The sequence below is a fragment of the Callithrix jacchus genome, chromosome 9, assembly GCF_049354715.1.
Source record: "Callithrix jacchus isolate 240 chromosome 9, calJac240_pri, whole genome shotgun sequence".
Classification (NCBI taxonomy): domain Eukaryota; kingdom Metazoa; phylum Chordata; class Mammalia; order Primates; family Cebidae; genus Callithrix; species Callithrix jacchus.
In genome coordinates, this window is record NC_133510.1 from 97746056 (window position 1) to 97773448 (window position 27393).

At 42.9% G+C, this 27393-nt stretch overlaps 1 protein-coding gene across 2 annotated transcripts in view; it reads right to left on the bottom strand.

Moving 5' to 3' along the window:
- The window catches only part of TMCC3 (transmembrane and coiled-coil domain family 3), a 369795-nt gene that overhangs the window by 151200 nt on the left and 191202 nt on the right, over positions 1-27393 (bottom strand). The window lies entirely within an intron of this gene.

The window sequence follows — 27393 nt, forward strand, 5'->3', positions numbered from 1 at the left end:
GCCTCCCAAGTAGCTGGAACTGCAGGGACCTGCCACCATGCCCAGCTAATTTTTGTATTTTTAGGAGAGACAAAGTTTCACCATGTTGACCAGGCTGGTCTCAAACTCCTGACCTCAAGCGATCTGCCTGCCTCGGCCGCCCAAAGTACTGGGATTACAGAGGTGAACCACTGCCCCTGCCCCTGCCCCAACTTACATAGCATTCTTGAAATGATAAAAGTATAGAAAAGGAGATGAGATGAGTGGGTGCCAAGCACTAGGAATGGGAGGGGGTAGTTGCAGGAGGGAGGTGGGAGGGGTTATAAAAGGGCAGCACCAGGGATCCCGTGGTGCTGGAACTGTTCTGTATCTTGAGAGTGGTGGTGGATAGAATTGCAGAGGACTAAATACACACATGTACACACACATACGAACAAGTACAACTGAGGAAATCTGAATGAGATTGATAGACTGACCAATGTTAATGTGATATCTGTACTAAAGATTTACAAGACACTACCATTGGGGGACACAGATACTACCACTGGGGGACAGGTAAAGTGTACACAGTTCCTCCGTAGTATCCCTTACAAGTGCATATGAATCTACTACAATCCCAAAATTAAGTTTAATTTAAAATGTGTTTTAAGGCCAGGCACAGTGGCTCATGCCTGTAATCCCAACACTTTGGGAAGCCAAGGCAGGTGGATCAAAATGTTGAAGCCAAAAGTTCGAGACCAGCCTGGCCAACATGGCAAAACCCGATCTCTACTAAAATACAAAAACTAGCCAGATGTGGTGGTAGGTGCCCATAATCCCAGCTACTCAGGAGTCTGAGACAGGAGACTTACTTGAACCCAGTAGGCAGAGGTTACAGTAAGCTGAGATCATGCCACTGCACTCCGGCCTGGCCAAGAGAGTAAGACTCTATCTCAAAAAGAAAAAAAAATTTTTAGGTGCAATTGTAGTCATTTTCACAGTAAAAAAAACTGGGTTTTGGTAGGAAGGCCACAACACAGGCAGGAGTGATTGATACAGGGACTTTTTTTCTGGAGAAGCTGTTCACAAAATATTCTACCAGGTTATGGCACTTTGCTGTGCCAGAGGAGTTGACCAGCTGTGGAAACTGAGGGCAAAGAAAGATTGGGGGTGGTGCTCATTAATATGACCGTAAACGTCAGTACCCGGCCACAGGTATGTGTCTGTGTCTCAACCTCACAAGTTCAGGACCAAGGGAAGTGTCCATTATTCTTGGCCCATCAGTGCTGAGCAGAGCACCTGGCACAAAGCACTGATTCTACAAGGCTTTTGTGGAATAAATAATGGATACTTAAGTCCTGATTTGATTGGAAGAACATACTAACGTTCATAGACTTGGTTCAGATTCAAAATGACTCATTATATAATGAGTAGTAAAAAGTTACATAGCAAGGTTGAGTAAAGAGTTTTGCAAATTCCTTTGGGAGGTGGAAGCAGGTGGGTCACTTGAGGCCAGGAGTTTGGGATCAGCCCAGCTGACATGATGAAACCCTGTCTAAAACACAAAAATCAGCCAGGCATAGTGGCACACACCTGTAACGCCAGCACTGCGGGAGGCTGAGGCATGTGGATTACAGGAGGCCAGGAGTTCGAGATCAGCCTAGCCAACATGGCAAAACCCTGTCTCTACAAAAAAATATAAAAATTAGCTGAGTGGGTGATGCATGCCTGTAATCCCAGCTACTTGGGTAGCTGAGGCATGAGAATTCTTGAACCTGGGAGGCAGAGATTACAGTAAGCCAAAATCACACCACTGCACTCCAGCCTAGGCAACATCAAAAAAAAAAAAAAAAGAATTTTGCAAATGCATGTGCTTTGCTTTGCTCTGTTTTATGATTCCCATATTACTTTGAGTCTTTATTTTATATCATGCACACACAGATTATAAGTGGTTTGCTATTTCTAACCTCTTGACCCTATCACTTGGAAAGAGTTTCACTCTCTGATTACTGTGTATGACTATTGGCTATCTGCTACTGCAGTTTCCCAGAAGTCTACAATAGCGTTAGAAAACAAATGTAGATAAAAATGCCTTACTTTGTGCTAGGCATGGAACGTTCCATTCAGTTGAACCTGTAACTGGAGTTGTGATGCTGTAGTTCCTACTTTGCACAGCCACAGAGAAAGCAGTTCTCTGGGGATCTCTAGCTGACTCCATTCTATGCATGCCCAGCCCAGGAGAATTCTCTTTCATTAAGCACATACTGAATCTGAAGCATGAGCTAGCTATACTCCAGGAACATATCGTCCGTGAATTTTGCATTTTATCAACTTTGCATTTTATCAACTCACTTTGCAAGATAAGGAAGGTGGGAAATGAAACTGCCAGAAAAATCTGATGTGATGTTGTTTTTAAACAGTCTAAGTCACAGTCCTTTCAAAAGAGGATGCTGCTGGCTGAAGCCTGCCTTGTCCTCTCCAGTCCACACTGTTATCTCTCTCTCGTCTCTGAATTCTGACAGTATCTGTTGCTTAAGTCACTCACATAAACATTCAATTATAAATGATCTTGTGCTGTTACAGGGAGGCGGTATGGTGTACTGGAGACAGACTGCTTGGATTCACATCTTGGCATTGCTCCTTACGAGCTATAAAGCCTTGGTTCTCACATTCATAAGCAAAGGATAATAACAGTATCCACCTCATACTGTTGTTGAGGATTAAATGAGGTTATATATGTAAAGCCCTTACAAAGTAAGAGCTCAGTAAATGTCTACACAAAACAAAACAAAACCTAAAATCCATCTTCATGCGGTATCTCCTTCTCCTTACCAGTAAGACTTCAGAAAGGATGTATGCAGTTATCCTGGAAAGTGTTCTAGTAAGGTAGAGGATACATTTCCATGCTGTATGTCATAATTACAATTTTTTTTTTGAGACAGAGTCTCACTCTGTCACCAGGTTGGAGTGCAATGGCATGATCTCGGCTCACTGCAACCTCTGCCTCCTGGATTCAAGTGATTTTCCTGCCTCAGCCTCCAAAGTAGCTGGGACTACAGGTGCCCACCACCATGCCTGGCTAATATTTTTGTATTTTTAGTAGAGACAGGGTTTCACCATGTTGGCCAGGATGGTCTTCTCTTGACTTCATGATCTGCTCACCTTGGCCTCCCAATGTGCTGGGATTATAGGTGTGAGCCACTGCGCCCAGCCACAAATTTTGTTAGTGGAATTAGGATGAAAGTAGGAGCCTGTGGACAAGCTCTGGACCCTGGCCATCCTTCCCCCTCAGCTTCTGCCTGTGCTGTTCCTGCTACCGCAGAGTCTGCAAACTTGCAGAAGTGACAAGGGATACTTCCTCCTTTTATACTAACCCTCAATTCCTTTCATTCCCAAGGCCCTGGCTCCCACGTAGAATACAGAGGGTCTTTTTGCTGGTACACTTTGACCAAAATACTCTACTTCTAGGAATCTATCCTAAAGAGATACAGGAAAATACAATACAGAAAAAGTATTGCTCGCAAACATCACACATTTTATCATTCTGAAAAGATTAAAACAATTCAAAGGATGATTGTTTATGAAAATTCATGAACTAATTATATAAATTATATATGCATATAAAAAATGCAGTGCAGCTATTGAAAACTATACTTAAGAAGAATATATAATCATATGAAATGTTTCTGTAATGATATTATAAAAATTATAACAAAAAATAAGTATAACTCTACCAGATTGACAAAAATTGAAAAGTATTATGATACTTAGTGCTGGTAAGGATCTGGGCAGCACCCTCACATCCAGCCACTCCCCTCCTCAGTATACACCGGAGACCACACATCAACCAGGACATGTATACAAGAACGTTCACAGTGGCAGCAGTCCCTATCTAGAAACAACCCACTTGTCATCTACAACAGAATGGATGAAGAAATTGTTGTGCAGTTATTTCCAATTAAGGTTGGTCATTTTGCCAAAATCAAATGTTCCATGAGAATCTGTTATCTTAACTCATTTGACAAAGTAGCGTTTTTCTGTTATATGTTTCAAACCTAATACTGACTGCTACAAGACCTAGCAAAATGTCAGATGCAAAGTATCACAAACGTTGATGTCTTCCATCCCACTCTACCCCCGGAAGTATTCAGGGCAAAATGGTCAACAGAAGTCCAAAATATTTTGCTACTGAAGAGTAACATCTTTCTCCATTTCTTCTGTGTCTTCCTATAGCATTTCTAAGGACTTTGCACAGAGCCAGTACATGGCAATAGTTATTTATTTTGCCTGCACCTCCTGCACCAGGCACTTTGAACACATCAGCTGAGTTACTGCCAGATTCCTGCCCTCCGATATGATGGTAGATGCTATGATTTTCCCAGTTTCTGGAGTAGGAACCAGGGCATGTGAGTAGATCAAGTGATTTGACCAAAGGTAGTCAGCTAATAAGTGGCAAAATTATTGTCCAAATTCCAGGTCTAAGCTTATTTACTAGGCGTATATCCTTGGATGGTTTATTTAATCTTTATAAGCCTCAGTTTCCTCAATTGTGGAATGGAGAAAATTACACTCATTAAACAGTAACTATCTCTTGATTACAAATCAAGCCTGGCACTGCTGAGAATATGAACAGGGAAGAATCTCGGTGCATCTGCGAAATCCACAGATGCAGGTTCCCTCTCAAATCATTTAACTCATATGAACCTGACTTGTCCCCACTCCCTGCCCAGGCTTTCCCTGCTTCTCCCAAACAGTTTAACACACGCCCACTATTGCTAACATTCCCACGAAGATGATTTGTACATTCTAAGCCTCTTGTTTCCTGTTCTTTCCACGAAGAAAGAAAACAAAGCTTCAGAAATTCAAAATTATATCATTATGACTTTATTGTTTGTCTGAAGGCTCCTTATAAGACTTTTCCATTATTTCTAAGCACTTCTAGATTTTCAGTTTTACATTTCAAGTTTCACAAAATTAGAAGTCAATTCTCCTATCACTTTGGAAGTGAAGGTTCAATTTCCTGCAAGTATTTAGAAGTCCTCACTGTCCTAGCTGACAGTTTCGAAAAGTATTCTATAGTTCTATTATTTCTCACTGCTTCTTCCTAGATCAGCTGTGGCTGATGCACTCCCAGTTAATATTTCTGACATTCCATTGATTTTCCTTTCATTCAAAGGAATGTCTTTCACAAAAGGAGAAGAATGCTATACAAGGCACAAGGTTTAAAGTATCTAATATAATATCATGGAGTGGAGGGTACCCAGCAGGCAAGTACACCCACTAACATGCATGTACACACATGTATCACACACATATAAAGGGATTAGCGGAAGTTATCAGGGGCCAGGTACGCTGGCTACACCTGTAATCTCAGCTCTCTGGGAGGCCAAGGAAGGTGGATTGCTTCAGCCCAGGAGTTTGAGACCAGCCTGGGCAACATGGCAAAACCTTATCTCTACAACAAAATTTAAAAAATTAGCTGGACATGGTGGCACACACCTGTAGTCCCAGCAACTCAGGAGGCTGGGGTGGGAGGATGGCTTGAGCCTTGGAGGTCAAAGCTGCAGTGAACCAAGATGGTGCCACTACACTCCAGCCTGGGCAAGAAAGCAAGACCCTGTCTCAAAAACAAACAACAAACAAACAAAAGAAGAAGTTATCAGGAAATCAAGAATACAACATGTAGGTTTTTCAGAACATTAGCAGGATTTGGTCATTTGTAGTTTACAACAACAACAAGATTTCTTTTCAACTGCTAAAAGGATCTGAGATAATGGAAAAAAACAAGTAAAAGATCCAAGATGGGGGGGCCAGTGGCTCATACCTGTAGTCCCAGCACTTTGGGAGGCCAAAGTGGGTAGATCACAAGGTCAGGAGTTCAAGACCAGCTTGGCCAACATAGTGAAACCCCCATCTCTACTAAAAATATAAAAAATTAGCTGGGCATGGTGGAGGGCACCTGTAGTCCCAGTTACTAGGGAGGCTGAGGCAGGAGAATCACTTGAACCCCAGAGCCGAGATTGTGCCATTGCACTCCAGCTGGGGAGACAGTACGAGACTCTGTCTCAAAAAAAAAAGATCCAAGATAATGCTGACTAATTTATAGACCTCTATTTTGAATTTCTGCTTCAATGAAAGAGACAAAAAATCCATAAATTTCACTGGTGCTTCCTGACAGTCACAATTACAAATCCATTATCTAGATAAGGCTCTACCGAGATGGGGCCTTTCCCATTGTGCATTGTTTCCATCTAATGCTTTTACTAATGAAATCATACTTTCCACAATCCAAAAATATCAGAATGTTTTACATATAACCAATTAGAAGACAGATTATTAGAATATAGATTATTCATAAAACCCCAATCCAGGACCTATTTAAACTACTATGCTTTAAATATTTCCCCTCCTTTAGAGGGGAACTTCTCCCTCCAGGGTTTAAGCAATTCTCCTGCTTCAGCCTCCCAAGTAGCTGGGATTACAGGTGCCCACTGTAATTTTTGTTTTACAGGTGCACACTACCACCCCCAGCTGCCAATTCTTGTGCTTTTTGTAGAAGATTAAGTGTATAATAAATGACTGACTGAATCTGCACACTGAATACAGTAGACGCTGGTCACAGGTGGGCACCAAGCACTTGAAATGTTCCTACTGTGACTGAAGAACTGAGTTTTAAGTCTTACTTAATTTTAATTAATTTACACCTTAAAGACAGTACAAAAAAAAAGAATGTAAACTATCTCATAAATATTTTGTACTGACTACATGTCAACATGAATCACAAAGCCCACTTTTAGTTATCAAAATGTGAAAACACAGAGACTGGCAAGTATTCTTTACATCTCATTATATCAAAAGAGCCAAACATGAGCTAAACATACTAATACTAGGACTATACAAGGCTCTGACAGCTCCCAAGGGGTCTCTCAGGCCTAAATTCATCCTCCTTCCCTGGTAGCATCTTATGTACAGCTTTAGCATCATACTTATCATAGTCTAATTTATGGAAGTAGATTGCACATACGTCTACCACACCTCTCTCTAGTAGACCACAATCTTTTTGAAAAAGAGGACTCACTTGCTCATTCTAAAAATCTATCATTCCCCAGCATGGTTGTTATGTTGGAAATCCTTCCATAAATGTTTGAGGATTTGAATATAGTGTGTACTAATATTTTTTAAACATTCGCTTTTCTATAAGAGAAAGCTCAAACTAATATTAAGGTCATACTCATGGAGGAAAAGATACACTATCAAACAAATGTCAGTTTTCCCTAAGTCAATCAATACATGAAACAGAACCCTGTCAAAAGGGATTTTTCCTAAAACTTGACAAGCTTGTTTTAAAATTTGATGGAAGAGGCCAGGTGCAGTGGCTCGCACCTATAATCACAGCACTTTGGGAGGCCCAGGCAATTGGATCACTTGAGGTCGGAAGTTCGAGACCAGCCTGGCCAACATTGTGAAACCCCGTCTCTATCAAAAATATAAAAATTAACTGGGTGTGGTGTCACATACCTGTAGTCCCAGCTGCTTTTCAGTGAGCTGAGATCATACCACTGCTCTCTAGCCTGGGCGACAGAATGAGACCCTGGCTCATTAAAAAAAAAAAAAAAAAAAAAAAGGAAGAAAGAAATTCAATGGAAGAGAGGCCAGACATGGTGGCTCATGCCTGTAATCTCAGCCCTTTGGGAGGCCAAGATGGGTAGACTGCTTGAGACCAGGAGTTAAAAGTCCATCCTTGGCAACATGGCAAAACCTGTCTCTATGAAAAAAAAAAAAAGCTACTGGGGAGGTTGAGGTAGGAAGATCACTTGAGCGTAGGAGGTGGAGCTTGCAGTGAGCCAAGACTGGGCCACTGTACTCCAAACTGGGTGACAGAGCGAGACCATGTCTCAAAAATATTAAACAAACAAAGTGAAAAATAAAATTCAGTACATGAAAAAAAGACAACCTGGGGAAAAATATGGTGAGTAGGGGCTGACTGAGTGAGTTCTCCCTACCAGGTAGCCAGAGATGTTATTGCCAATAGTTCAGGTGATTGGGAATTAGCATAGAGACCCAGGAAGAGAGAGCTTAGAAACAGACTCATGCATATATGAAAGCACAATCTAGGATGGAGGTGGCGTCATAAATCAATGGGGAAAGGAAATAATTGGTAGTTCACATGGAAAAGAGTGAAACTGCAGTAGATCCCGGAATACCAACCCAAAATTTAAAATGCAGGTACAATTGTTTCATCTCGGAACATTCTTGATTGGTTTTTATTTTGTTGTTGTTGTTTTTGTTTGTTTTGCTTTCTTTTTGAGATGGAGTCTCGTTCTGTCATCGCCCAGACTTGAGTGCAGTGGTAGTCTTTGCTCACTGCAACCTCCCTGTCCAGGGTTCAAGCGATTCTCCTGCCTCAGCCTCCTAAGTAGTTGGGATTACAGGTGCCTGCCACTGTGCCCAGCTAATTGTTGTATTACAGGTACACACTGGCACCCCCAGCTAATTCTTGTGTTTTTTGTAGAAACAGCGTTTCACCATGTTGCCCAAACTGGTCTCAAACTCCTGAGCTCAACTGATTTACCCACCGTGGCCTCCCAAAGTGCTGGGATTACAGGCATGAGCCACCGTGCCCAGCACACATTTTCTATTATTGATAATTCATGGGAAATTCTAAATGGACTGTATAATACATAAATCATATACTGATATTCATTGTTCCTACCCAATCAATAGAAATAAATCAGAATTAATAGAAATAAAAGGAACAAATGATTTTTAAGAACCTGTCTTGAAGAGGCCTACATCACAGGGTACGAAAACACATTTTTTTTCCTTCTTTAATGTACTGAATCAAGCAGAAGTCACTTATGGCCTTACAAAGGTCACACTCTTAGAATGGAGCTGGAGGCCATCAAATACAGAGAGACTCCGTGACTGTGCAAAGTACTTCTAAAGACTTCTTTGAAGCTAACTCTATAAAGCTGAAACCAAAATCCAGCTGAACAATGACTGTTCCGATGCTATTACCAGCACCTCTCCACTCACCTGCATCTGGGCTGGTAACTGAACACAGCTCAGTTTTATCTTAATCCACCCAGATCGAAGCAGGTTAATTCTCTGCGTACCCCATGCATCAGAGATTCCTAGCATTCAGCATCAGCATGGACACAGCTCTCTGAATGCCACATGGATTGTTTACACTTCTGTATGCCTGAGCCTGTGGTCAAAATTTTTCCCTGACTTCAAAGGAGGTTAAAACCCCAAAATGGGGCTTTGATGGGGGAAAAAACATTCCAAAGATGTTACACACCTAGAACATGTATCACACATGTGCTGCTAGATCGTCTCTCCAGTGAGTTCATTTCCTGCTTGAAAGTGGTTTCACCCGTTTTTCTAGATCTCCTTCTTAAATCCTCCTGTTTGATCCTGCAGTGATCTCATAACAGAAATGTGATATTGCTATAAGCATTTGTATTAGTTTGCTCAGGCTGTGTAACAAAATGCCACAGACTTGGCAGCTTAAACCACAAAAGTTTAATTCCTCACAGTTCTAGAGGCTGGAAGTCCAAGACCAAGGTCACAGCAGGGTTGGTTTCTCTGAGGCCTCTCTCTTTGGTTTGCAGACAGCTGCCTTCTTGCTGTGTCCTCACATGGTCATCCCTTCATGCAAGGTCATCTCTGGTATCTCTCAGTGTTTCCACTTCCTTTTTTTTTTTTTTTGAGACAGAGTCTTACCCTGTCACCCAGGCTGGAGTGTAGTGGCACAATCTCGGCTCATGGCAACCTCCTCCTCCCGGGTTCAAGTGATTCTCTTGCCTCAGCCTCCCAAGTAGCTGGGATTACAGGCTTGCGGGACCACGCCAGGCTAATTTTTATATTTATAGTAGAGATGGGGTTTCACCATGTTGACCAGGCTGGTCTTGAACTCCTGACCTCAGGTGATCCACCTGCCTTGGTCTCCCAAAGTGCTGGGATTACAAGTGTGAGCCACTGCACCTGACTGGTTTCCTCCTCTTATAGGGACACCAGATGGATCAGAGCCCAGCCTAATGGCGGCGTCCTAACCTCATTACCTCTTTTAGGGCCCAATCTCCAAATACAGTCACATTCTGAGGGACTGGGGATTAGGGCTACAACATACCAGTGTTACAGGGACACAGTTCAGTCTCTGACACTACTCATGTGATGAGGAACTTGGCAAATATATGGAAGCAGCTGTGCCTGGAGATAAGGGGGAATAGCGGCTGGGGAATGAGAGGAGGGATCTCGAAACCTACAAAGAAACTCCACATTTCTGAAAAAATAAAGCCCTGATTTCCTTTGTTGAAATCTGCCCATTTTGATTAGGTACTTTCTTAAACTCCTACTTTAATTCTACATAGAGATAGAGTTACATAAAAATTTTCATCCAAAGAGATAACTAAAGAGGTAATGACCCATAAAATGTCTTTAACAGTGCTTCCTAAGTTTGCAGCCTTCTTTCCTTAAGAACAGCTACAATTCTCAATATGCAATTTCTCTGCATAAAGCATATGTGCATAGCCTGTGATATACGAACAGAAAGGGGGAGTATGGGGAGAGGAACGGAGGAGATGGGGGACAAAGGAAGCCAGTGAATGAAGAAGTGGAAGAAAGAAATTCAGTGTGAAAAAGACACACACTCCTGAGAGGTAGGAATGTACTGCAAAGATGCTTCTCTGAATGAGACCCCAGGGAGGCCTGACCAAGTGAATTTCTGATATGAAAAAGAGGTACCAGGAAGGAAAAAGAAATATAAAGTTTTTAATAAGACTCAGGCATTCAGTTTTGAAATGAGATATAATCTGCTTTAAAGGACTTGGGAGACAAGTGAGAACGTGGAGTTATCAGTGGAGACAGTACTACAGCAGCTGGGGGCAGGAGAAAGTTCTGCCGTTGTCTGAGGGTTTTTCAGGTAAAATAAACAGTATCCCCCAAAGATTCAAACCTGAGGCTTGCAAAGGATTCCACAGTTCCAGATTCTGGTGTTAAAAGTCCGTATCATGCCTAAATAAATATATTTAAAGAGCTGTGGCCAAAGATGTGGTTTTATAATTACATATTGATTTATATTGGATTTCTTGGTTGGCTGCAGAGTTTGGAATCTTTCCAGCATTACTTCCTTGCCAATTTCTAGGTAGCTTACAGCAATTTCAAAGTACCTCCAATTATACATTTTCAACAGATGGGATTATTAAATGCTTAGTGCAAACAATGATCCAGAGATGTGTTACCACCCACCAGTAGACAAAGCCGAGCTTCTCTCTGCTCCACTCTCATTCCAATAAATATTTACATCCTTCCATTTACTCACTTCAGGACTCTAGGATATAGAATTTCATTGCTCTTTTAAGGTGAGTGCAAGAAATTGTTAATGCTTTCTGGATTTTCCAATTAACTTGCCCTCAGAAGAATTTAGTATAAATAACAGACATGGTTCATGGTCTGTAGATATTTTCATTTACACATTTAAGTATGGTATCAATTTTTTTTCTAAGTAGGAATCTTTTTTAAAAGATTTCATTTTTATTTTATTTTTTATTTTTTTATTTTATTTTATTTTTTGAGACAGAGCCTTGCTCTGTCACCCAGGCTAGAATGCAGTGGTACAATCTTGCCTCACTGCAACCTCTGCTTCCTGGTTCAAGCAATTCTGTCTCAGCCTCCAAGTAGCTGGGATTACAGGCACAAGCCAGCACACCTGGCTAATTTTTGTATTTTTAGTAGTGGAGGGTTTTACCATGTTGGTCAGGCTGGTCTCAAACTCCTGACCTCAAGTGATCCACCCTCCTTGGCCTCCCAAAGTGATGGGATTTCAGGTGTGAGCCAGCGCGCCCGGCCCAGCATTTATATTTTTAAAGCCCAGATTGTAGAACTTTTCAAAGTGTGGTCCAGCCTTCTTTTTTAGATGAGGAAACTTGAGGCACAGGTATGTAAAATGGCTTGCTACTTGCTAGCAGAGCTGAGGGAAGAGGCAGGAGAAGCGGGAGAAGAGATTCTGCAATTAGTGTGAGCACCTGCTGGGTGGCCAGGTCCTCATCTTTGTGGCTTCACAAACACACTCCTTGCAGCAAGCATCCTTGTCACAAGGTTAGGATGGCAAGGCTGAGACGGAGAGAGGGTAGGACACTGGCACACAGTCATTTGGAGTAAGTGATTTAAACCCAAGTCTGTCTGATACCCCAGACCAACCCTTTGCCATTTCCCTGTACTGTTCCCTAAACACAACCAAGTCACATTGTTAACTTTAAAACTGATATTTATAATGGCATTGTACAAAGTTAGATTCAACAGCTTTTCCAAACACAAGGTTTATTTCCTACTATTCAATCTTTGAATTGTTATTGGTTTCTGTTTTAGCAGCATAATTGACATTTACTTATGAAAGTATGAACTAATACATATTAAGGTATAAATCAAGTGAAAGCCTGGCTGTTTGACCTTAATTAATCATTAAGGAAAAAAATTCCCTCATCCTTTGAGCCTATTTTCAATTATTTAAATAAAAACGTGGTACAGTCCTCTTTAGCATGTCTTACCTAAACAGGAAATTCACGGAGTGTATCTCACATGACCATCCCCAGTGTTCGTGGTGAGAGACATGAAAGGTACAAAAATCAGTCAGCTAGTAAGCGATTCAAATTCAAGACCGCCACACCCGAAACCAAGCCTTTTTATTATCTAACATTTCCCTGAAGGAAGAAATACATACAAGGATGTATAGAATGCATGTTTAAAACGTATTGAGCACATGCAGATGTAAGACTTCTTAGAACCTTGTACATTGGTGTTCAATTTCTGTGAAGCTGTTAATTACAAATAGTTTTACTTAGCAGAGAGAAAAAATTATATTTATGTGATATAGTTTGGTAATTAATTATTCATCCACAGCTAAACTCGCTGCCAAACACAGGTAGACAGCAGGGCAGATGAGGCCTAATGCTTCACACCTATTGACCCAAAATGCTGTGGACACAAAGGGCATCCTTAACCCCCATATGGTAATTCTGAACTGCACAAGCAATTAGGTAAGAGTGTGACCTATTACCACTGACATAAAAACACCTCAAAGGCCATGTGCTATTTACTATTCATAGGAGTCCCGTGGCACATACTGGTTTTCAAAAGACAGCAGGTGACATTCATCAACAGACTTTTTGTGTCCTTCTGCTTACACTTAAAGCGCCATTTTAGAGTCTCAGGTGAAGACTGTTTTTCCTTAACAATACTCAATTTTCTTTTGAATCACTGAGAAAATCTAAGTTTGCCATGGGGTCATCCTCAGTAGCCTAGAAACCAGGAAGAGAATGAGCTTCTTTTGTTTTTATGTCCTCCTGTCCATAATTAGACAATGTTTTCGAAAGAGAAAAACAAAAACGTTTCAAGTACAATAACCTTGGTGCCGTTCTATAATCCAGAGTGGTATCCTGGCAGACTGGGTTATTATTCTTTTTTAATTTCGATAACCTTCTCTCAGTTGCCAAGGGTGTATTCAGTAAATCAAATCTGCTCTCAGCATCATAAATCCCATTTGTATCATAGTAGAAACACACATTTCCTGAGAAAGGGAGCTGAGTCTTAAAAAAGGAAGTTGAAGTCTTTAAGCTTGAGATAAGGCATTTCAAAAGGGAAGAAACTTTTGGCAGGACTCAGTACATCCTACACTAATGGAAATTGGAAACCCATCCTTCATTTCGTGGACGTTACTACACAAAATGTAAAACATACTGGTACCACAGCAACCAACTCTGCATAATGTACTTGCAGCTTCAGATGGCAACCCTGTTGGGGGGGGGGAACAAAAGCTGTGATGGTTGTTTTTCTATCACGAAATGTTGCAATTTCTTAATTCCACAAATATTAGCAAGTGCCTATTTCATGCCAGGAATTTTCTTGGCTCTAAGGATATAGCAGTGAACACAATTAGGTTGCTGGCTTCATGGAGTTATACTTGTAGGTGGGAAATTAAAAATATTACTATATAATACAGGAGATTATAATATCTAGAGATGGTATAATATATATCATGGTAACTATGTGTCACATACAGAAATATATTGTATATAATACTATATTATACAATGTAACAAAATACAACAGGTGGCTATAGATCATATCAGATGCTAATATGTCTTAGAAAGCAGAGGAAAGGGAACAGATGAGCATTGCATTTTTTAATAATATGTTCAGGGAAGTTCTCATGGATAGGCTGGGATATCTAACCAGAGAATGGAAGGAAGTGAGGGGGTGATACATGTAGAATATCTAGAAAAAGACCCTTCTAGGCAAAAGGACCAGGAAGTGCAAAAGCTCTGAGAAAGGGGGGTACTTGATCCATTCAAGGAACTGTAAGAAAGCCAGCATGGCTGGAGCAGAGAGCCCAGCAGGAGAGCAGGGAGGGTGCAGATGATGACAGAGAAGCAGCCTGGGGTTAGGAGAACAGCAGGGCAGATCCTGTGGCATTTTCTGGCAGAGTAAGGACTTTTTAGGGGGAACCAGGGTGGAAGCAGGAGGCTGATCAGGAGGCTACTGAAACAGTCCATCTTTCTTTGAGATGGAGTCTCACTCTGTTGCCCAGGCTGGAGTGCAGTGGCACAATCTCGGCTCACTGTAATCTCCACCCCTCAGGTTCAAGCAATTCATTCTCCCGCCTCAGCCTCCTAAGTAGCTGGGACCACAGGCACACACTGACTACTTTCTGTATTTTTAGTAGTGACAGGGTTTCACTGTGTTGGCCAGACTAGTCTTGAACTCCTGACCTCAGGTGATCTGCCCACCTCAGCCTCCCAAAATGCTGGGATTACAGGCGTGAGCCACCGCACCTGGCCGTGGAACCCCTTGCTCCTATGTCTCTTCTGACCTCCAGCCTTACTCACCCATCCATCCAGTTCATCTACACATGGGTGGCTCAGCATGTCCAAATGTGCCCGTCTTCCTCTACACCCCTCTGGCTCCTCTAGGATCCCACCTTTCAGCAAATGGGAGTGTCTCTCCTTCAACACCTCACATCAGGCCAAGAACGCAAATCCAGAGTCCTGTTGCCACAGACACATTTCATTTCCTTACATGATAGCACAGGAGTAGAAGGGGCCGAAGGTACAGGAGGAAAACAAGAAAATACAGTGTCACGGGAACCAGGGGAAGTGCGCTGATACAAGCAGTGGTTAGCATTTGTTGGTTCTTCCCACTGTAGCGGTCACTGCTCACCACTTCCCATAAACTATGTCATTTTTGTGGCAAGTGGTGAGCAGAGTGTCCGCTACAGTGAGAAGAACTGTACAATCGCTACAATCTGAGGAGGAAGGTGCTATGCCCATTTTGCAAATAATTTAGAGAAGTAACTTGCCCAAGGTCACAGTGTGTACTAAATCCCCTAAGAGAGGAAATAAATTGAGTCTAAAAAACTCAAGCGTTATAGGGAACCCCGTTTCTCTTCAAAGAATCAGTATGTCAGTAAGTTCAGCTCCCTTATTCTTTAATTCACTATTTTAGAGTTTAACTTCCTTCTAATTCCAGTAAACAACCTTCTCCACCGGGGCTAATCAGTAGTTCACATCTGCTCCCTCCTCCCTCCAGCTCCATCCTGACTCATCCTAGTCACCTGATCACCCCTGGCTACCTGCTCTGACACAACATAACCATCCTTCCCACCAAAACACCCACCTTGCCACTGCAGCTCCGACCCCTGCTCTTTTTAAAATAGCCAATCAGGATTAGTCTAGCTTGTGCGTTCTAACCATAGCCAATAGAGGACGACACAGCAGCAGGGATGACCCCATCAAGCATAGGTATGCCTTCTCTCCTTGTCCAAGCGTGCAGCCGCCATTGTCCTATCTGTACACCACACCCTCCTGTAAAAGTAAACTGCCTTGCTGAGAGGACTTATCTTTGAGTGCTATTTCTTTTGTGGCATCGAAATTCTACTTACAACACAAGTTCACTGAACTGAGTCATGTGGAGACCACTAGTGACCTTAACAACAACCTGGCCAGTGTCCAGCCAGAATAAGACTGAGAAAGAAGAGGGAGATGAGAAAATGAGAACAGAAAGTTAGCCAACTCTCTCCAGGGTTGTCCTTCAAAGCAGACGAGGAGGAAGACAGGGCTAGAGCTGAAGGGAGTGAAGGGGGGCTGAGTGTGGTGGCTCATGCCTGTATGTAGTCCCAGCACTCTGGGAAGCTGAGGCGGGGTGGGGATGGGGGATCACTTGAGGCCAGGAGTTCCAGATCAGCCTGGCCCACGTGGTAAAACCCTGTCTTATAAATAAAAATAAAAATTAAAGAAGAGAGTGCTGGGGGAGTGCCTAGGGAGGGCTTTATATTAGGTGACAACAAAGTAATTTGAATTTCTAAAACTCAGCCCCTTTTCAGAGTGTTGGTTAGCATGTCTATGTGAGCAATCAGCACAGATAAGTTTGTTTTCTCTGCTTCCTGCTCCAAAGAAATTCAGATTTTGCTTATAAGTTTGGTTTAAAAAATCGTTGGCTATGCATAAAATTTGCTTCCCACATCCTAGAAGATGGGGAAATCTATAGAAGAGAAGGTGTATAACTGGGTCAACAAAACAAACAAAATGAGGATCTACTCTGGTTTTCTTGGGAAGCTGAAAAATCAGTGCTTTAGAAAGGCCAGTCAAGCCAGACTCTTCTGTCACAATGTGGTGGAGAAACACCAACACTGAACCCATAAGCAGATGACCCTGTGAGCTGCTCCTTCCGGCCAGCCACTGTCTAGCTCTGTCACCTTGTGTAAGTCACTCAACTCACTGTGAGCATCCTCTGTGGATCAAGGAGCCAATATTTATTATACTGCCCCTGGCTCTTGGCAGACTCACACAATTGAATCTGACAGAGGATGCGTGGATCAAGGGGCTGATTCAAATAATTGAAATCAGTCAGTAAAAATGTTTTCTGCAAATGCAAGGTAGTCCCAGTATGTACTGTAATTGAAGGTAAGCATTAAAAGACAGTTATGGGCTAGGTGCAGTGGCTCACACCTGTAATCCCAGCACTTTGGGAGGCCGAAGCGGATCACCTGAGCCCAGGAGTTCAATACCAGCCTGGACAACATGGTGAAACCCATTTCTACAAAATATACAAAAACTAGCCAGGCCTGGTGGTGTGCACCTGTAGTCCCAGCTGCTCAGGAGGCTGAGGTGGGAGGATCACCTGAGCCTGAGAGGCTGAGGCTGCAGTGAGCTATGATGGCATCACTGCACTCCAGCCTGGGCTATAGGGGAGACTCTGTCTCAAAAAAAAAAAAAAAAAAAAAAAAAAGGAAGATATTATACACAGCCTGGAAGCAAACTGTTTGGACACATGTACATTCACCAACTGATTCAAGATTTAAAAACAAAATTCAGCGATAGCGTAACAATCCCAAATACATAACAACAAACACCTGCATATTTACTTTTCACTACAGCCAGTGCTGTTGAAGCTGATTTTCAGTGAATCAGGTTAAGCCAGGCCTAAACTTGTGGCCATGACAGGTCTGTGAAAATGCTCAAAGTGTGACATACTTTCAGTTTGCTCTGGATCTGACAGTGTACCAATTCTGTATGCAAGTCCTGCCACAGAGGCGCTTCTGGCCCGTGATTTAACAAGCAAAGGAAAACCAGTACAACCAGTCTCATCATTAGAGCAGCCAAGCTTTCAGACTTCCTTATAGACTTCCAGCACCAGGCCTCCCTCAGGCAGGGCAAGATTACACATGACTCCAGCCCAATACCAATTCCCTAACTGTCCTTTTCCTATGGATATGGTCTTTTCTACTTAGAGGGACAAAGACAGAAGAGAATCACTATTAGGACTTTACTTTTTAATCCCCTTTTAGTTTTAAAACATTCAAGTCCTTCCCTTCAGGGATCACTATTACGGATATTAAGATGGGGGTGGAGGTGGTGGATTGAGTGTTACAGAGACCAAATGCATCAAGCATTTCACTTATGTAACATTCTGGGCTCTGAGAACCTCGGGGTAGGAGTGAATCAATCCTATATCCAAGCAGATAACAGCTAAAATCACCAGCTCAGCACAGTTCTCCTGGGCACCCTCTTCTCTATCTGCAGAAAGAGACTGGCTTTCCTTCCTCCTCTTGCCCTGCCTCCTGCCGCCACCCCGCCCTGCCCTGCCCCAGGCTGGAAGTCTAGGGCTGCCCAACGACAGGAATACCCAAATCAGCACTGTCTTCTGGGCAGCTTTGGCTCCTGTGGTTGCAGCTAGGAATGGCCAGCAGGACCGGGGCTGAGGGGGTGGCCACACAGGGGACCATTCACCTTTGGTAATGCTCTCATGGTTTACAAAAAGTTGAGTCCACGTAACCAGGAATGAGTAATTCATGCAGCTTCCTAAAACTGCCAGGGAATTCTTCTTGCCTCCAAGTCAGCCCTGGCTAGGATTATAAGTACTACACATGCAAAACAAACAAACAAACACCGTGCAATTCTTATCTAGTGGGTATTCAGCTCTCAAAACTGAGGCAGGGACTAGGAGATTAACATAATGACCACCATCCTCTGAGACCTTCCACAAACAGCCTCTGACCAGTCTTTCCTCCTTCCCTCCTGCACTCCAGCACCCTCTGCACCGCAGCCATTGAGCCTCACTCACCGCGCCCTGCACGTGCCCCGCCTCTCCCTTCTTAGTGCTTTTGCAGGTTACCGGTCCCCTGCTGCATAGAATAATTCCTCTTCTCCCACAGAAATTCCTCCCACCTGTGCCCAGATCAAATGCTCCTCCTCAAAGAAGTCTTCCCTGATTGCTAGGAGTAGTGTCTCCTTCTTCTTGTCACAAATCATGTTTTGGTTACAGCAATAAGAAGAGCCAAAAATGAGAGTGACTTACTGAGCACATACTATGGGATGGGAATCCTATGAAGCACCTGATACCTTTTATTTCTTTTAATCCTCATGATATGCTCCCTGTGCTTGTGCTATTACTAGTATTCCTTGTTACAGCTGAGAAAGCCGTGATTGGCAAAGATTAAGCATTAACTCTAAAACAGCAGTGGCAACGCTGGACTTGGGTCAGGCAGTGACACCAGAGCTCCTACTACACGTTGCCTTACACTGTAATAATTTGTGCAAGGGTCCCATCTGTTCTGTGAACTTCTGAGGTCATCTATCTTTGAATATCCCATTATATTAACTCCTGGCTTGGCCTAAAAGTGTTGCTGGAATTGGAGCGAAAGTGCATTTGCAGACAGGTTGCTATGGCTGATTCTTCCAGGCATGCTAACTATTCGATCTTTAATCCAGCTCTGAACTTTAGGATGGGTCAAGAGCAGCAATTAAAATGGCCTCACAAAGTCAAGGATCCAAAACTCAGGAAGCAGGAGAAATCTGACCCTTGGAACTCTCTGGAAGCACTGAGGGCCCCACAGGATCTGGGCACCATTGTGTCCTAATCTGGGTAACAGGTACCTGACATAACAGCCTGCCTCTGTGCACATCAGCTAGATCTCTTAGAACGTGAGTCCCGAGCCAGGGGCAGGTAGCTTTCTTTTCCAGTTTATAATAAAGGCACATTTGTTGCAGTCAGTGTTTCTTCAGACTCTGTTTTCAATCTGCTGGAGAATAATAAATTCTTGTTGAGAGGATAAGACAATATGGCTCAAAGGTTAAAAGCAAATGGGCTCGAATGTTAAACAGACTGAGTTTGAATGAGTCCCAGCTTTGCCCCAATATTTGTGATCTAGAACAAGATGCTTAATGTCTGCACTTCAGTCTCCTCGTCTGATAAGGAGATAATAAATATCACCACCCATTCATTCATAAGGTGACTAGGAGGACAGACTGAGATAATGCATACAAAGTGCTTACTGTAGTCCACTCAAAAACGGTTAGTTCTTATTATTAATGACTGTTCTTTTCACTAATATTAATTATTGCTGTTGATTAGTCACAGTTTACAGCTCATGAGAGTACATGGTCCATCTGAAAACTTTTTTTTTTTTTTTTTTTGAGACAGAGTCTTGCTCTGTCGCCCAGGCTAGAGGGCAGCCGCTTGATCTCAGCTCACTGCAACCTCTGCCTCCTGGGTTCAAGTGATTCTCCTACCTTAGCCTCCCGAGTAGCTGGGATTACAGGTGCCTGCCACTGCACCTGGCTAATTTTTGTATTTTTAGTAGAGATGGGATTTCACCATCTTGGCCAGGCTGGTCTCAAATTCTTGACCTCATGATCCACCTGCCTCAGCCTCCCAAAGTGCTGAGATTACATGTGTGAGCCACCACGCCTGGCCCTGAAAAATTCTTTACTAAAATTCATTGATTAGTGCTACTCTTTTCTGCTCTAAAAAGCTAGCAGTGAATATAGAGACCAACAATTCTGAACATAAACAATGAGAAGATATGGTTTGCTGTGTCCCCACCCAAATCTCATATTGAATTACCATGTGCTGTGGGAGGGACCTGGTAGGAGGTAACTGAATCATGGGGGCAGGTCTTTCCCATGCTGTGCTTGTGATAGTGAGTCTCACAAAATCTGACGGTTATTATAAGGAGGAGTTTTCCTGCACAAGCCCTTTCTTTGCCTGCTGCCATCCACGTAAGATGTGACTTGCTCCTCCTTGCTTTCCGCCATGAGTGTGAAGCCTCCCCAGCCATGTGGAACTGTAAGTCCAATGAAACCACTTTCTTTTGTAAATTGCCCAGTCTCAGGTATGTCTTTATCAGCAGTGTGAAAACAGACTAATACATATAGCCTGGGCAACATGGTGAGACTCTGTCTCCACAAAAACTAAATAATTAGCAGAGTGTTGTGGTGCACGCCTGTAGTCCCAGCTACTTGAGAGACTGAGGCAGCAGGATCGCTTGAGCTCTGGATGTCAAGGCTGTGGTGAGCCATGTCTGCACCACTGCACTCCAACCTGGGTGAAAGAGTGAGACCCTGTCTCAAATAAAAATAATATAAACATTAGGGGCACCACCAAACAATTAAAACTGTTCAAAATATGTTGGCCTCTGTGACTTTCAGCTGCCCCCTTTCCCTACCCAGTAGAGATTGCCTCCTATGGCTGTTGCCTGGGTTCAGTTTAAGACTCTGATATGGTGTGGATTTGTGTGGCTGCCCAAATCTCATGCGGAATTGTTATCTTCGTTGTTGAAGGAGGGGCCTGATGAGAGGCGATGGGATCGTGGGGGCAGTGTCTTGTGAATGGTTTAGCACCATCCCCCAGTGCTGTTCTCCTAATAGTGAGTTATTTCGAGAGCTGATTGTTTAACAATGCAGAGCACTGCCCCCTCTCTCACTCCTGCTACTGACACATAGGGCACCTGCTCCTGCTTTGCCTTTCAGCAGGAATGAAAGCTCCCTGAGGCCTCCCTAGAGATAGATGTCACTATGCTTCCTGTATAGCCTGCAGAACTGCGAGCCACTTCAACCTCTTTTTTTAATAGATTACCCAGTTTCAGGTGTTTCTTTATAACAGTGCAAGAACGAACTAATACAGACCCCAGTAGTCTTCTTCTAATATCCTATTTTGCCCCAGCCACTTACAGTGATGATTTTCAAACTTTGGTGGACATAAGAGTCACTTAGGGTGTTTAACAAAGACAGATTCTTATGCCTAACACATGGGATTATGATTTAATTTTATTTATTTTTTAGAGACAGGGTCTTGCTCTGCTGCCCAGATTGGTGTGCCATGTTCTGATCATAGCTAACTGCAGCCTTGAACTCCTGGGCTCAAGCGACCCTTTGGCCTCTGCCTCTTGAATAGCTGGGACCAACTGGGATTATGACTTACTAAAGAACATCCCAGGTGATTTCTGATACCAGTGATCTTGTGAACCAATTCTCAAAAACAGGGTCAGTAACTGACACCTTAGAAATATTTATCTATGGAGGCTGGGCACAATGGCTCACACCTGTAATCCCAGCACTTTGGGAGGCCAAAATGGGCAGAACGCTTGAGGGTAGGAGTTCAAGACCAGCCTGGCCTCCTCTCTACTAAAAATATAAAAATTAGCTGGCCATGGTAGCACGTGCCTGTAGTCCTAGCTACTCAGGAGACTAAGGCTTAAGAATCACTTGAACCCAAGAGGCAGAGGTCACAGTGAGCTAAGGTCATGCCACTGCACTCCAGCCTGAGTGACAGAGTGACTCCATATCAAAAAAAAAAAAAAACAAGAAAAAGAAGTATTTATCCATGTAAATGTATTTCCTGTATCAGAAAAAGATGGAAAAACTTTTAATTCTCCAAATCTGGGTCTGCATTTTTTAAAAATAATGTTCCTATGAAGCCTAATTCTTGGATTCTACAATAATGAGTGTGTCTATTTATTACCACTTATTGTGAGGAATTTCTAAAGTCTTGCTTTACTTCTTACTGCTGATGAAGCACCCAATAGTAACTTTATTGTTTCTTCCCAAGGCTGCATACTGGTAATAATTTTCAAGAGAGGCCAGGATCATGACATGGTGCTCCTGATTCTGGGGCCAGGAGGGCCTGAGTCTTGTTTTATTACAGACTCTGAGGCTCCTTTTCAAATGGCTAGAGTCAGGCTGATATTGGCAATGATGAACATGATGCAGAAACAGCTTCAGTCCCTGAAGCAGAAGGTGCTCACAAACCTGCTTTCTAAAATTCACTAACATCTGATATAATACATCTGTTCCTCATGGGTCTAGAATACAGGATGTCAGGAGAGAATGCGCTCGTAAATATATGATCTGCTCCAGCGCTGGTCAGTCTGAACATCTCTTTCCCTTGGCTCCAGGATAGCATTAAAGACCAATAAAACCACAGACTCTAAAGGCAGAGATTTCCTGAGTTTCAAATCCCAACTCCAATACTTACTACTATGTGAACCTGGGCAAGTTACTTCACCTCTGTGTGCCTCAAATTTTTCATCTATAAAGTGGTGTAGGGGAAAATATATTTTCTTCTATTTATCTTAGGTGCTTTGGCTAGGGCTCCTATAATAAAAGCCAAATTAATAAGAGAGAAGCACACAAATGTATTTAATATGTTTTACATGACACAGCATCCTTCATAAAAGAAACCAGCGGGTGCAGTGGCTCACGTCTGTAATCTCAGCACTTTAGAAGGCCGAGGTGGGTGAATTATGAGGTCAGGAGCTTGACTCCAGCCTGACCAGTATGATGAAACCCCGTCTCTACTAAAAATACAAAAAATTAGCTGGGCGTGGTGGCATGCCTATAGTCCCAGCTACTCAGGAGGCTGAGGCAGGAGAATCGTTTGAACCCAGTAGGCTGTGAGCCAAGATTGCACCACTGCAATCCAAGCTGGGCGACAGGGTGAGGCGCTGTCTCAGAAAGAAGGGAAGGAAACCCCGGACAAGCAATTAAACCTGAGCGTTTTTCATAGAAGACTGAAGAGCAGATATTGGTAGAGAAATATGATAGAGCAAAGGTTGCAAGTGCAGTGACCTGGAGGAACTTAGCAAGGCCTGTTTGGAGTCCTCTCTGTGTCCCATCTCTTCAAAGATAAGGATGCTCCTTTCCTTTGAACATAGGAAAGGCACCTCTCCCATGAGCATTTCATGACCCTCTTCAAGGGAAGCTCAGAAAACCTGTGCTAGATTTTATGATGTGCTACAGGAGGGAAGGGTAGAGGAAAGGTCAGAGACACTTTCCTGTGCCTGTGTTTTCTCATATTCCTTCAGATTAAAATATTCAGTATGCCAAAGTGCCATACATTTGGGTAGTGTGTCCTGAATGCCATCAATGAGATGTCACAAGAACAGAACGGGCCCATAGTGCTATGTGAGGATTTATTAGTACTGGATGGCCATGTGGCCCAAGCTATCCATGACACTCCATTCCGGGACTTTTGCTGAATGAGATGCTTCTGCTGGAGTTGATAAATCGGTACAAATTTCAGCTGAGAACTGCCGGGGACGCCTGTGGAGACAGCCTTTCTGAGCGTGAAGCTCCCGCAGAGGAGCGAGGCTGAGAGCTGGAGACGCAGCGTGGGGTTAATGCTAATGCTCAAGACCTGTGTCCAGTCGCGCCTGGATAGCTAGTGTGGACTTCCCAGTGACAGGAGCTGTGAACTTTCTTTTCTCACCTGAGTTGGCTTGGATTAGTTTCTATTGTCAGAGGGTTGTACCAGAGTGACTCCATTTTGAATAGGGGCTGGGTAAAATGAGGCTGAGACCTGCTGGGCTGCATTCCCCGGAGGTTAGGCATTCTTAGTCACAGGACGAGAGAGGAGGTCAGCACAAGATACAGGTCACAAAGACTCTGCTGATAAGAGGTTATGGTAAAGAAGTCGGCCAAAACCCAGCAAAACCAAGATGGCAATGAAAGTGACGTCTGGTTGTCCTCACTGTTGATTATACAATAACTAGAATGCATCCGCATGCTAAAAGACGCTCCCACCAGTGCCATGACAGTTTACAAATGCCATGGCAATGTCAGGAAGTTACCGCATATGGTCTAAAAAGAGGAGGAACCCTCGGTTCCTGAAATTGCTCACCCCTTTCCTGGAAAATTCATGAGTATCCACCCCTTGTTTAGCGTATAATCAAGAAATAACTACACCTATACTCAGTTGAGCAGCCCAAGCCGCTGCTCTGCCTAGACAGTAGCCATTCTTTCATTCATTTTCTTTCTAATAAACTTGCTTTCACTTTACTCTATTTTACCCCAAATTCTTTCAGGCATAAGGTCCAAGAACCCTTTTGGGGTCTAGATTGGGACCCCATTCCGGTAACATTATCACTTTCCAACAAAAGAATTCTGCCCTAGCTTTACTGTGATATAATTCACATGCCACACCGTGCACCTATTTAAAAGGTACAATGCAGCGGTTTTTAGCACATCCACAGAGTTGTGCAACCATCACCACAATTGTTGATCTGAAAATCCTCAGAAGGCTCAGTAGGCCCAGGATGTGGAATATGGACAGGTATGTGTGATCTGCTTCCAAAGTCACCACAGTTTTGTTCTGTTTTGTTTTTGAGACAGAGTTTCACTCTGTTTTCCAAGCTAGAGTGCAGTGGCTCACTGCAGCCTCAATCTCCTGGGCTCAGGTGATCCTCCCACCTCAGCCACCTGAGTAACTGGGACTACAAGCACACACCACCATACTTTTTTTATTTTTTATTTTTTTGTAGAGATGGGGTTTCACCATATTCCCCTGACTGGTCTTGAACTCCTGAGCTCAGGCAATCCTCCCATCTTGGCCTCCCAAAGTACTGGGATTACAGGCATGAGGCACTGTGCCCGGTCTCACAACTTTGTAACTACCTTATTTTTTTTGAGACAGAGTCTCACTCTTTTGCCCAGGCTGGAGTGCAGTGGCACAATCTCGGCTTACTGCCACCTCCACCTCCCAGTTCAAGCCATTCTCCTGTTTCAGCCTCCTGAGAGCTGGGATTACAAGCACACACCATCACACTCGGCTATTTTTTGTAATTTTAGTAGAAATGAGGTTTCACCATATTGGCCAGGCTGATCTCGAACTCCTTACCTCATGATCCACTTGCCTCAGCCTCCCAAAGTGCTGGGATTACAGACATGAGCCAAAACAACTACTTTTAAAGTTGAAATCATCAACTTTTTGATTTGGAAGTAATGAAGTTCAGCAGAGTATAATGGAAAAGAAAACAAACTAAGAGTTAGCACTCCTGCTTTCTTTAAAGAGACATTAGAAAATCCCTGCAATTCCTGTGTACTCTTCAATAACTCAGCCAGGGGCGGTGGCTCACACCTGTAATCCCAGCATTTTGGGAGGCTGAGGAGGGCAGATCACCTGAGGTCAGGAGTTCAAGATCATCCTAGCCAACATAGTGAATCCTTGTCTCTACTAAAAATACAAAAATTAGCTGGCCGTGGTGAGGCAAGCGGGGCAGAGGACGCAGTGAGCTGAGATCGCGCCACTGCACTCCAGCCTGCGCAACAAGAGAAAAACTCTATCTAAAATAAAACAAAGCACAACTCTATAGTTTTTGTCAAATTCTCTGATATTTTAAATGATAAAACTGAGGGCCAGTGAGGTTAACTAAACTGCCCAAGCCACAGAGGTACTTGCTTTCAGACACATTCAAGATTTCAGTTCAGTTTTCTTGGTTGTTAGTTTCAAGCAGTTTTTCCTTTTTCTGCAGGATTTCATACTCAAAACCCAGGTTGGTCTCTTGAAATGCCTGGAGGTTAAGAGGGTCTTTGTAGTACTACTCAAGCATTCATTCATTTCTTTTTTCATTCATTCAAGAAACACACTGTTATTATGACATTCCCTATATTTATGTTAAATTCAGTGCTTCTGTCATTGTAGAGAAAATAGCGTTCTGCTTAAAACCTGGAGAAAAATCAACATACTTGCCCTACCCCGGGATATGACAGGAAATTTCAAAATATTCTATGGTATTTAGTGGATTAGGTAAATAATAAATTAGCAAGTTTCTACAAACATTTATGAAATAGTCTTAGTTTGCAGGACCGGAGGCTTAATTACCAAGTAGCGCTGCTGGGGATAAGAAAGGATGATGGTTAGGAGAGGAACTGCACTCTTCATCTAACAAAAACAGAGAGATTTGATAACCAAACTGGAAATAGAGAATAATTTGACTTCTAATAGCCCTTGAGGCTTCAGATGACATCTCAAAAACATGAAAAACCACCCTTTAGCTGTTACTGATTACAAATCTGTGTATCTGGGAACATAAGGACTCTCTCTAACAGCTTTGGAAATTTTTAGAAACACACTTCCTGAAAGAACCTGAGAGGCTGGATCTGGCCAAAAAAATATAATATGGTCTGTGGCAGGATGCTTTGTACTTCACCGTATTCAAGGACAGAAAGGCATTTGCTTCATCTGGGATATCCTGTGAAAACACATTAAGAACACCAGGGAAACATCATCAGCAGGGATATTATCTGTGGCCATCATTGTTTTTAATGTGTGTTTTTTCCTTAGCAAATTCTAGACAAAGTAATTTGAACCTTGTAAAAAAGTACTGCATTCCAACCTGGGAAACATAGCAAGACCACGTCTCTAAATACAAAACAAACACATTACAAGCAAGAGGTGGTAGAATTTTTAAACTGAGTTCATTGGTGAGGACATTGGATGGAGTTCAAGGGAAAACAGTGAAAAGGAGATGAAACGCTGTCCATAATTCCACCGTATTGACAGAACTACTCCGAGAACTTTGATGCCTTTTTTGTTTTACTTTTCTTCTAAGTATTCATTGTATATACTTGTATAAGTTTTGTTTTTGTTTTTTGAGACAGAGTCTTATTCTGTTGCCCAGGCTGGAGTGCCGTGGCGCCATCTCAGCTCACTGCAACCTTCACCTCCCAGTTCAAGCAATTCTCCTGCCTTAGCCTCCTGAGTAGCTGAGATTACAGGCACTGCCACCACACCTGGCTAATTTTTTGTATTTTTAGTAGAGACGGGGTTTCACCATGTTAGCAAGGACAGTCTCGATCTCCTGACCTTGTGATCCGCCCACCT